At 39.1% G+C, this 10741-nt stretch overlaps 1 pseudogene; it reads right to left on the bottom strand.

Moving 5' to 3' along the window:
- Nucleotides 1-5648: 5648 nt before the first annotated feature.
- Nucleotides 5649-8056, bottom strand: LOC131827984 (lysine-specific demethylase 3A-like; annotated as a pseudogene).
- Between the last annotated feature and the right edge of the window lie 2685 nt (nt 8057-10741).

Below are 10741 nucleotides of genomic sequence, written 5' to 3'. Positions count from 1 at the left end.
AATGTATCTATTCACCTACTGAAGATCTCTTGGTTGCCTCCAAGTTTGGCGGTTATGAATAAAGTTGGTATAAACATTTGTGTGCAGGTTTCGGATAGACATAAATTTTCAACTCTTTTGAGTAAATATCAGGGAGTCCAATTACTGGATTATATAGTAAGAGTATGTTCAGTTTTGTAAGAAACCATCAAACTGACTTCCAAAGTGGCGTTACAATTTTGCATTTCCACTCCCCGTGAATCAGAGCTCCCATCATTCCACATTCTCACCAACATTTGGTGCTACCAGTGTTCCAGATTTTGACCACTCCATAGGTGTCCAGAGGTCTCTCATAGTTTTAATTTGAATTTCCCTGATGATGTGAAACATCTTTTCATATCCTTACCTGTAATCTGGATAGCGTCATTGATGAGGTATCTGTTTAAATCTTTGGCTTTTTCAATCAGGTTGTTGTCTCATGGTTGATTTTTTAAAATATTTTTTTTAATGTTTTTATTTATTTGAGAGGGATTGCCAGCATGGAGAAAGAGCAGAGGCAAAGGGAGAAGCAGAGCCACTGCTGAGCAGGGAGCCCAATTCGGGGCTCAATCCTAGAATGCTGAGATCATGACCTGAGCTGAAGGCAGATGCTTAACTAACTGAACTACCCAGGAGCCCTCTAATGGTTGATTTTGAAGAGTTCTTTTATATTTTGGATAACAATCCTCTATCAGATGTGTCTTTTGCAAATGTTTTTCTCCTAGCCTGTTGCTTTCTCATTCCCTTGACTTGGCCTTTCCCAGAGCATGAGTTTTTAATTTTAGTAAATGCAATTTATCAATTATTTTTTCATAGATTGTGCCATCAGTGTTGTATTTAAATAGTCATAGCTATAGCCAGGGTCAACTAGGTTTTCTCTTATGTGATCCTCTAGGAGGATCTTTGTATTTCACACTTCAGCCTGTGATCCATTTTGAGTTAATTTTGTGAAAGGCATAAGGTCGGTGTCTATTTTTTTTTTTTTTTTTTTTTGCTTATGGAAATTCAGTTGTTCCAGCACCATTTATGGAAAAGCCTCGCTACTTTGTCAAAGATCAGTTGACATTATTTATCTATTTCTTGGCTCTCTGTTCTGTTCCACTGTTCTCTCTTTGTCCATTCTTTAACCAATGCCCACACAGTCTTAACTAAGGTAGCTTTATAGTAAGTCTAGAAGTTGGGGAGTGTCAATCCTTCGACTTTGTTCTCCCTTAATATTGTGTGCGCTATTCTGGCTCTTTGTCTCCTCATATACATTTTAGAATAAGTGTGTTGATAATCACAAAATAACTAGCTGGGATTTTAATTGGGATTGTATTGCATTTACCGATCAAATTGAGAAGAACGGACACCACAGCAATATTGAGTCTTCCTATCCATGAACATACACTATTCAGTTTTTCTTTGATTTTGTTCATCAGAATTTTGCAGTTTTCTTCATGTAAGTCTTGTGCATATTTTGTCACATTTATACCTAAGTATTTCATATTTTGGACACTAAATGATATTAGGTAAATTTGAAATTTAATTTCAAATTCTGTTTGTTCATTGCTGGTGTATAGGAAAATGATTGACTTTTGTATATTAATCTAGGCTCCTGAAACCTTGCTCTAATTGCTTAATAACTAGTTCCAGGAGTTTTTTGTTGAATCTTTCAGATCTTCTACATAGACAATCATGTCATCTATGAACAAAGACAGTTTTATTTCTTCCTTCCCCATCTGTACATCTTTTATTTCCTTTTCCTGTCTTGTTGCATTTGCTAGGACTTCCACTGCAGTGTTGAAGAGGAGTGGTCAAAGGAGTCATTCTTCCCTTGTACCCGATCCAGTGGGAAAGTTTCAAGTTTCTCACCATTAAGTATGATTTAGCTATAAGGTTTGTTTGCTTTTAATTCTTTATCAAGCTGGAGAAGATTTCCCTATATCTAGTTTACTGAGTTTTTGTCATGAATTACTGTTAGATCTTGTCAAATGCTTTTTCTGCATGTATTAATACAATCATTAGATTGTTCTCCTTTGGCCTACTAATGTGGTGGATTACATTAATTGATTTTTCAGCTTTGCATACCTGCAGTAAGTCCCATTTGGTGATGGTATACAATTCTTTTTATACATCATTGGATTTGATTTGTTAATATTTTGTTGAAGATTTTTACATCTATGTTCATAAGAGATATTCATCCGTCATTTTATTCTCTAGCAATGTATTTTGGTATTAGGATAATCCTGGCCTCATAGGATGAATTAGGAAGTATGCCTCTGCTTCTTTCCTTTGAAAAAAATTGTAGAGAATTGGTATAATTTCTTCCTTAAGTGTTTAGTAGAATTCACAATATACCTGATACTTTCTGTTTTGGAAGTCTATTGATTATTGATTTAATTCTTTTAATAGACATAGGTCTATTTGCTTCACCTATTTCTTTTTGTGTGAATTTTTAACAGATAGTGTCTTTCAAGGAATCAATCCATTTAATATAAGTTATCAAATCTGTGGGCCATAGAGTTGTCCACACTATTCCTTGATTATCCTTCTAATGTCCGTGGAATCTATAATGATGTCTTCACCTTCATTTTTGATATTAATAATTTGTGTCCTGTTTTTACTAGCCTGCCTAGAGGCAGATTAATTTCATTCATTGTTTCAAAGAAACGCCTTTTTGCTTCATTAATTTTCTCTATTGATTTCCTGATTTTCACTTCATGGATTCCTGCCCAAATTCTTATTTCTTGTCTTCTGCTTACTTTGGATTTAATTTACTCTATCTTTTTCTAGTTTCCCAAGGTGAAAATTTAGATTATTGATTGCAGAAATTTCCTCTTTTCTAATATATGTATTCGATGATATAAATTCCCCTCTAAGTGCTGCTTTTATTGCATTCCACATATTTTGATAAGTTTGTATTTTCATTTTCACATAGTTGAAAGGTTATTTTTTTTTTCAAGATTTTATTTATTTACTTGACAGAGAGAGAGCATGCACAAGCAGGGGGAACAGGAGAGGGAGAAGCAGGCTCCCTGCTGAGTAAGGAGCTGGATTCAGGGCTCAAGCCCTGAAGGTATTTTTTAGTTTCTTTTGAGATACCTTCTTTGACCACTATGCTATGTAAAAGTATGCTGTTTAGGGCACCTGGAAGTGGAGCCTGCTTCTTGCTCTGTCCCTTCCTTACCCACACCCCAGCTTATGCTTGCTCTTGTGTGCTTGCATAATCAGTCTTTCTTGCAAAAATAAATAAAGTCTTTAAAAACTTAAGAAATAAGTGTGTTGCTTAATTTCCACATATTTGAGGATTTTCCTATTATCTTTCAGTAATTGGTTTCTAGTTAACTCCATTGTGGTCTAAGAGAAGATATTGTTTGATTTCTATTCTTTTAAATTTTTTAAGTGTTTTATGGCTGGAATGTGCATGTTCCATGTGAGCTTAAAAAGAATATATGTTTTGCTGTTGTTGGATACAATGGCCTGTGGATATTGGTTGTATCCAGTTGATTGGTGATGTTGTTGAATTCTACTATGCCCTTACTAATATTGCCTGCTGGCTCTGTCCATTCTGACAGAGGGTTATTGAAGTCTCAAATCATGATAATAAGGTCCCATTTCTCTTTCAAATCTATTAGTTTTTGCCTTGCATGATTTGATGTTACATTACTTCTATTTCAGCAAAGGTATTTTGCGAGCTTTTTAAAAATTATATAAATGTGCAAAATGCTTAACACTTGAAACCAGCAAGGCTCCCCATAAAGCTTTTTTTTAAAAAGATTAACCCCCAGAGATTTACAGTAGTTAATTTCTACCTCATGTCAGCCCAGTGCAATATACTGGAAGCTCCATCATTAGTTGTTGATTTCCACCATTGCTCTTCAGAATCTTAAAGGGCAGAGGAAGGGGTACTTAGACAAGCATGAAACAAAATTCAAACCAAATAAACTGCAAAGTGATTCCTAATAGTTATAGATGCATTTTGCCTAAACTATCCAAATCAGTAGCTGTGGAATAACTGCAGGAATTTCTCTGAGGCTGGGAAGGGGGTAGTTTCCACAGGTTGGTAAAAGCTCTGCCCTGGGTGAGAAGTCACAGGTTAAGGATGCACACTCTGTGAATATTTACTACACATACACATGTAGTATCCGTAAGCACTTGAAATACACAGTATTCGAGTACCCTCCAAAGTCAGGTATGGCTTTTTAAAAATTCCAGATGTGATTAGTAAGACCATGGTTGCTGAGTTTTCCTGAGCTTGCTTTTCTGAAAACTTTAAAAGAAATGTGCAAATCTTCTTTGTGCCTTCTCATATATGTCTGGTATGTATGTACCAGAAGACTCTAGGCTTCTCTTTCCCTTCAATAAATTGCTTAATTTTGAGTTTGTGAAAATTTCCATTTTGGACAGTTTTAAGGACTTCTCAATCACACTGTCCTTTTGAAATTCCCACATAGGCCATGACATCAGCTGCACCAGATATGTCTCAGCAAAGATGTTACTCCACATTCTTGAACTTCCAGAGTAATTAGTCTACAAACATTATACATCTTGAGATCTCAATCTGGCCAAAGTATTTTAGTAGCCTGGGGACAAAATACAGCTCACCATCTCACCTTGTGTATTCAAGCAATGGAATGTTGGCCATGAGATCATGAAACCTGGAAAGCGTATTTCTAACATTTCTTCCTGGTAGGCAGTCCTTAAGTTTCAACATTGTTAATTCCTTTTCATTCCAAGAAATGTGGAACTCCTTCAAAGTCATTTCAAAAGTCTCCTGTTGTGACTTCAGTGACGGTTTCATTGGTTCTTGCTACAGTATGAATGTGTCTTCCCCAAAATTCATTGTTTGACTCTAATCCCCCCGTGTGATGATATTTTGAGGTGGGGTCCTTGGAGTTGATTAGACTCTGCCCTTATTAATTCATTAGTACCAGTGTAAAAGAGACCCCAGAAATTTCCCTTGCCTCTGTCCTATGAGAACACAGCAAGAATACAGTTGTCTATGAATCCAAGAAATGGCCCTCACCAGACACCAAATCTTTCAGCATCTTGATCTTGGACTTCTCAGTCTCCAGAACTATGAGAAATAAATGCTTGCTTTTTAATCTATACAATGTATGGTATTTTGTTATAGCAGCCCAAATAGACTAAGACAGTCCTATAATTAACTAGATCAACTTACTGGTCACCAAACTCTTTGACGAAAGACTCAGGGTTTCAAAATTCAGTGTTCCATTTATGATGTCTCCATACATCATTGCTGGGTACCCTTGTGTCTAGTACTCCTTGAACTCATTCCAGTTCCTCTTATTGTTGGAATCTTGCAAGCACAGTAAGGAATTACCCCACATCCAATAGTGAGGATTATCAGAATGTTGTGATGTCATCATTCTTTGAGGTTCTTACATAAATCAGAGCAAATCTTATTTTCTACCAAAGAAGCAAAGATAGCAAGGATTTTTTTTAAGATTTTATTTATTTATTTGACAGACAGAGATCACAAGTAAGCAGAGAGGCAGGCAGAGAGAGAGGAGGAAGCAGGCTCCCTGCTGAGCAGAGAGCCCGATGCGAGGCTCGATCCCAGGACCCTGAGATCATGACCCAAGCTGAAGGCCGAGGCTTTAACCCACTGAGCTACCCAGGCGCCTCTATAGCAAGGATTTTTTGTGTATTCTTGTGCCCTTTTTGTCATTGTTTTCCTTGTTAACATTCTCTCTGGTAAAGTCTGCTGGCCAGTTTATAGGAAAAGTGCTGACTGGACAGGCCAACTTAATGTTTGTCATTGGCTTGGAGGCTGCACTCTCACCCACAGCTGCTGGCTCCCGCTGAGGGGTTTTATAGGAGTGCAGCTTCAAGAACAGATTTTTCTCAAAGTAAAGGAATCTGCTTTATGTCTCCAAGGCTGGCTTTGAGAAGAGCTTGAATTACCGGTTTTTACAAGGACAACTTGCCTTTATCCCACATTTTGCTCTTACAAAATGAACAGGCTCCAACATTATAGAGAACTTTTCCAAGAATAATCTGTATAGACACCAAGTTCCTTAGTCATGTACCTGACTCTTCACTCATCCTAACGAGGAAAACTCTGGTAGGTAGCACCCTGTCGGCAGTTTTTGCTCTTCATTTGGTAGGAATCCACATACTCTAAATTTACACTGAGGATACACCCAGAACAAGTTAAGATGGTTGTATTGTACACATCACACATTTCTTGAATACATTTGGCAGCTCACTCCCTGGCAACCCTCTAAAAGATGCTCTTATTGTGGCTCTACACTTGACCCTGCTTCCTTTCCAGAAATCACTGTTTGACATAGTGATCTCCAGTTTTGGCCAAAATATGTTTTTCTGTATCCAAATCAGTCCCCACCACGTTTTTGGTTAAAAAGTAACCATAAGCTAATTGTTCATTATTATTATTAGAAACACTTAACAAAGAGGCCACACAGGGAAAACAAATAGTGACTACACACACACATCAGGCTGTAATAACCTAACAAGGTTTCCAAGGTTCGTGGGAGGAGACTTGCGAATACACAGCTCCCTTTTCTTTTTCATCACTCACCTCAGAGAAATAGTGACTAAGATGATGAAACTGACATTATCTCAGCCATAGGTTAGGAATGGCTTAGAAAGCAAGAAGCAAAAAATGTGACTAAATAAGAAGTGTGAAGACATGTGGTTGTTGATGCAGGGCAGCCACTGAGCCATGCCATCAGGAGCCTGGACTTTCTACTTGTTTGCTCCATCATCCACAGCTGCTAGTTTTTCACCTTTGTGTTTTCAAATTATGGTCTCAAAATTGCCCACTGAAATTTCAAGCAAGAAAGTAGAGGGCAAGGCCACTTTCAGCCCCCAAAATGCCTTTTACTATGAAGGCAAAAGCTTTCCCAGAAGTCCCCGGTAGATATCGTCATATATTTCACTGGCCAAGACTGGGCCATTCGGCCACCTTCAGCTCCAAGTGAATCTGGAAAATTCTCTTGTATGGAAAAGAACAACAGTATTAGCTTATATTAAGTAAGATTCTCCTTCTGGTGGTGGGTAGACTAGTGCCTATATTAACCAACTTCCACTGTGATAATGTTTCATAATAAGCAACCCCCAAATCTTAGCAGTTTATAAGAACAGACATTTGTTCCTCATTTAATGGGCACGTAGTCCATCTGCAATTCTCCTGGGTTTGGCTGGGATCATCTGGGCTTGCATACAGGGCTGTCTGTGTTTTCATGTCTGCCCGATGCATATGCTTATTCTGGCATGACTGACACCCCTGGCATAGTCTCATGGCAAATGGTAGGTACACAGGAAGCCGGAAAAAAAATCACACAAATGCATTTAGAGTCTCTGCTCATGTCATGTACAGTAACACTCCATTTGCCAAACAAATTGTCTGGCCAACTCCAACACAAACCGGGCAAGGATGTGTATGTCCTCTGCCTACTCCAGTGGAAATGCTACAAAGTCACATACCAAAACGTGTAGATGTAAAATCCTATTAGAGAATGAAGGATTGGGAACAAAAATCTAATCTATCTCCTCATTCCAAACAAACTGGAGCTCTGAGAACCAGCCAGCAAGAAAGGACTAACTGTTGGGACGCCATCCAACATTGCCTTCCACACAAGCACAATCAGAAGACTTAGAAACTTGTTTTGAGGGTGTTCGTTAGCAGGAGGATGAGGAGGAAGTGAGGAAATCAGTGTGCTACAGACTGCTTTCCTGGGCAGGGGTTTCCAGCTACAGCTTTGATGGACAGTTGAACAGGCTGACATATACAGTTTCCCATCTCAAATGTGCAATTCCATCAATTCCTTAATTTGTCAATATCCAAATTCTTGCTATTAGCAGACATGTCTGATGCAGCATGTGATAGCTACTAAGTACTTTACATGCTTACTGTATCCTCACAACAAACCTATGAATTACCCTTACTTTATAGCTGAGAGGTCAGGTAACTTAGGCAGCTGCTTATAAATGGCAAAGCTAGGACCAGAACCCAAATCTGTCCGATTTCATTCACTTGGGCATCCACTACCTACATGTCAGGCGCCATACTTAGTGTTGAAGATGCAGATCAAAGACACAGACACAGCCCCTGCCCTCTGGGACTTTTTCTTAGTCTCCAAGCTTTATAGTCCAGTGGGCATTCCATGCTAACTCAAAAACGAGTGCAATGTAAGTATGTGTGTTATTTCTCAGATGAATAAGCTATGTGCCAAGGTACTCTTCTAAGGGTTTTTCACGTCAGGTATGAATGAAGCATCATCGATTATATGAAAATAAGCACCATTACTTGCCAATTTAAATATCAGGAAACCGAGATACATAGAGGTTCCCCTTGTTACACACTAAGAAATCAGGGAGCAGGATTTGAACACGCACAGTCTGGCTCTAGAGCTCATGTTTTCACCACACCACCACACACAGCCCAGGACTAATAAGATACAGGTTTACATCAGCATATTCATGCATCAGTGTAGCTTTGCCTGAGTATTTCCTCATGTAAAAACGCTCATTATAAGGAGCTGCACAGGGAAGATGAATCCCCCTAACATTTGCCTTTGAAAGTGAGAGGGGCTAAATTTTGTTAGTTCTTACAACCACCAGGACTTATAGCCTTGATTTATAAAAATCAGTGGGTGGCTCTGGGAAATCCTGGAGGGCATTAAGAAGCAGGGTGCTCTCCGTTAAAGAGGCAGCATAACAAACAGCCCTTGTAGATACAGTTTAGAACCAGCAATTGGAAAAAAGCTTGGGGCAAACTGGTTAAAGAGTGATTTACTCATTTCAGAGCGTGTCCTGGAGAGGGAAGGATCACAGGGAAACCCTTCCACAAAGTTTCTGGCAGGGGGAATTTCCATCTCCTTCCCCAGCACAATCCACGCCACCTGTGGGGACCGGCACTGCAATGACACTTGCTACCTAACTTGCTTACAGTAAGCGTGGCCCCCATGCTTGGGAGGGTTCACCTTTCCTAGTCACACTTGCCTCGGTTCCAGTGCTATGTGCCCCGTCACCCAAAAGGCCAGCATAAACTCCACCAAACCCTCCTTTCAGAGTCGTGCGTTTTATGTTCTGAAGACAGAAGCTCTTATTTCACGAGCAAAACAGCACACACCTTGTTAAAGCCTGCCACAGCCCTGTTGGGAACCTCACGCTGCCCACAACAGGCAGAGAGCCTCTGCAGACAGTTGGACTAAAGGAAAAAAAGGCCGGGACTCAATAGCAGAGCACGCGCAGCACATACACGAAACACTCCCTAAAGCGCCAGGCCCTAGGGAACAGGGGGCACTGAACGGCAGGGCACTCCAGGACATCCTCTTCAGAAGGCCATTGTCTCCAAGAGCAGAGATGCAGCTGACTTTCCTAACACAGAGAGTTAAAAAAAAAAATGAGGAGACAGAGAAATATGACCCAAATTAAAGAAAAGGACCAAACCACAGCAAAAGACATAAGCAAAACAGATATAAGTAAACACTTGATACAGAATTTAAAGTAATGTTCATAAAGATACTAAACCTGAGAAAAAAGTGGAGGACATCAGTGAAACCCTAACAAGGATATTAAAAAAAAATCAGAGATGAAGAACACAATACATGAAATTAAAAATTAAATAGCAGGGTAGATAAAGTCGGGGAACAAATTAATAACCTGAAAGAGTGATGGAAAGTAACAAAACTGAAAAAAGTAGAAGGAAAAAGACCATGCAAATTAAGAATAGTTTTAGGGAACTCAGTGACTTCATCAGGCACAATACCATTCACATTATATGGATCCCAAAGAAGAGAAAGAGGGGCAGAAAATTCAATTGAAGAAATAGCTGAAAACTTCCCTAATCTGGGGAAGGAAACAGAATCCAGATCCAGGAGGCACAGGGATACCCCCCCCCCCAAATCAACCCAAGGAGATCCACACCAAGAAACATAGTAATTAAAATGACAAAAAAGTAGTGCTGAACAAACAAACAAAAAATTAAAAGCAGCAAGAGAAAAGTAGTAAGTCACCCACTTGGGGAGGGGAGGAACCCCATAAAGATATCAGCAGATTTTTCGACAGAAACTTTGCAGGCCAAAAGTGTCAAGATATATTCAAAGTGCTGAAAGGGAAAAATCTGCAGCCAAGAATATTCTATCCAGCCAAGCTATAATTCAGAATAGAAGGAGAGATAAAGGGTTTCTCAGACAAACGAAAGTTAAAAGCAGTTATGACCACTAAACCAGCCCTGTAAGAAATATTAAAGAGAACTCTGAATGGAAAGACCACTAGTGGGAGAATGAAAAGTAAAAAACACAAAAGTAGTAAAAGTAAGTATATCTATAAAAATTAGTCAAGGGAGTGATAAAATAAAAAGATGTAAAATATGACAATGCTGTAGACCTAAAAAGTGTGTGGGGGAGGGGTGGGGAAGAGGAGTAAAGACTGGATTCAAACTTAAGCAGCAACGTACTCCATATACACAGCTATGCACAGAAGATGTTCTATACAAACCTAACGGCAACCGCAAATCAAAAACCAGTAATGAATATGCAAAGAAGAAAAAGAAATCCAAGTATACCATTTAGGAACGCTACAAACCATGAAAGGGACCAAGACAACCATAAAACAAGTAATCAAATGGCAATAATATGTATCTATCAATAATAACTTTGAATGAAAGTGGGGGGGTTGCCTGGGTGGCTCAGTCATTAAGTGTCTGTGTTCAGTTCAGGTCATGATCCCAGGATCAAGGCCTGTATCA

This window comes from Mustela lutreola, chromosome 3 (genome assembly GCF_030435805.1).
Source record: "Mustela lutreola isolate mMusLut2 chromosome 3, mMusLut2.pri, whole genome shotgun sequence".
Lineage (NCBI taxonomy): Eukaryota > Metazoa > Chordata > Mammalia > Carnivora > Mustelidae > Mustela > Mustela lutreola.
This window is presented reverse-complemented; position numbering and strand designations above follow the sequence as displayed.